Here is a 2,053-nt window from a genome sequence, read left to right as displayed (position 1 = left end):
TTTTTAAAAAATGTTAAATATGACTCCAGGATCACTCCCTGCGCCGAAGGCAGGTGCTCAACCGCTGAGCCACCCAGATATCCCTCATGTAGTTGTTTTAATATGACTTCTCCTGGCTACTAGTATGGTTATCTTTTTTCCCCCATGTATTTATTGGCCTTTTGTAATTTATCTTCTGTTAACGGTTATATCATTTTCCCATTCTGTTGGAAAGAAATACTTGTCAGTTATATAAGCTCTTGGCAGAAGAATCTTATTAACACTTTTGAGTAAAATAATCTTAAAAAAATCATAATCTATAGTTGGACTTTGATTTCTTCTATAGATCATTTTTATTTTTATTTCATGGTAAACACTGCTTTATTGGTGGCAGTTAGTATTAAGTCAATAAATATTGAATTTATCGATTACTGGTCCATAGAGAGCTGAATGAAACTGAACCAACTGCCTGCTGAGATGAATTGAAGTTAATCCTGCTTCTTGGGAAAAGAAGCCACAGCTAGCTGATACATGGCATATGCTGTTCCACCAACTGTAAGCATCATAGTGGCTCTATACAGGAGGGTACCAGCTACTTCACCCTTTAGATGCACTGGAATTCCATTATCCTCCTGAAATAGCTTTTGTTTCTCTGGAACTTTATTTTCAAACTGCCTGAGTGAAGCAGTACTTAGGTCCTCTGGGCAATCTGGCGAAGAGCCAGCAGATTCTGCAGCATCTTGGCTCAGTTACTACCCACCAACTGCAACAACTGACCACCAAGAACGAAAGTCCCCACACCGGAACCAGAAATACCTCGATCATTTTTATTATGAAGTATTCTATTCTCATGACTCCCACCTTTTTGGATTTTGTCTTAAGAGGCAAAAGCTATAAAAATAATTTCCTGTGATTTTTCATGTAAAATCTAACCCATTTACTCATGGATTTTGATATAAATGATAAGGGAAAGTTGCCATAAGGCACTTATTTATTAGAATAAATGAAGCATCACAAGGCAAGATTTATTAAGGACCCAGTGAGGCCTTCCTTGAGTCCCATCTTAATGGGACTGTTCTCCTCTCTGCTACTTCTCACTGCAACATACTTAGTTTCTGTATAGCACATGCCACAGCTGGTTAGTTCATATTTATTAGCATGTGTTTTCCTGTTTAATATCTATCTTCTCACCTATAAAATAAGCTCAAAGAAGGAAAAGACCACCCCTGTTTTATTCACTGCTGTATCTTTAGGACACATAGAGCATATGGCTCATCATATAGTGCTAATACACTTCGTGTGTATTAAATAAACCAGTTAACACAAAGTGAAGTCGAGAGATATCTCAGGAAAAAAGAGAATATGAGAACATTAAGCTTTGAGTTGTCAAACAAGCTGAAGAATGGAGCTAGTACTCTGGAGATTCAATGTTTAAATTCTGGTTACTACCAAATTCCAGAACTTTGGCAATATTAAGAACCAAGAATTATAAAAAATACTTGTGTGCTTTGACTCAATAATTCGATGCCAAGAAATGATTACAGAGAACTTAAGTAGAGATATAATGATAGGTTTACACACAAAACTTTTTTATTAATGTTATTTGTAATGGCACATACTGGGAAATAATGTTGATGCCTCAAAAAAGAGAACTAAAAAAAAAAAACAAAACCCAAAAACATGGAAGATAAAACCTGATGAACTATTTTCTAATTGTACAACTGGTATTAAAGCATATGTGATGACCAAAGCAAACAGCTATTATTCAAAGGGGAATTTCTGTAATTTTGACTTTCTTCTTTATAATTTTTATTGTCACCAAATATTGTACCTGGAACATGGATTCATTTTATAATCAGCAAAAAGTGAAAACTATAAAAAAGCACAAAGACTTAGTTTTTTCAGATGTAACATTGGCATACTCAGAATTTTCTAAGGTAGTGAATTATTAATTTTTTACAGACCCCCCCCCCACAACCAGAAATTCAGTTCACTAGAATCTCCTCAATTTCCTACTGATGACTGATATCATTTCTCAAATTGTGACTGGGATTTAAGAGGGTTCCTTTATTAT

The 2,053-nt window shown here is 35.1% G+C and overlaps 1 pseudogene; it reads right to left on the bottom strand.

The window, feature by feature from the left end:
• Nucleotides 1-341: 341 nt before the first annotated feature.
• On the bottom strand, nucleotides 342-718 carry LOC119871636 (annotated as a pseudogene).
• Nucleotides 719-2,053: the final 1,335 nt, after the last annotated feature.

This window comes from Canis lupus, chromosome 4, assembly GCF_011100685.1.
Source record: "Canis lupus familiaris isolate Mischka breed German Shepherd chromosome 4, alternate assembly UU_Cfam_GSD_1.0, whole genome shotgun sequence".
Lineage (NCBI taxonomy): Eukaryota > Metazoa > Chordata > Mammalia > Carnivora > Canidae > Canis > Canis lupus.
This window is presented reverse-complemented; position numbering and strand designations above follow the sequence as displayed.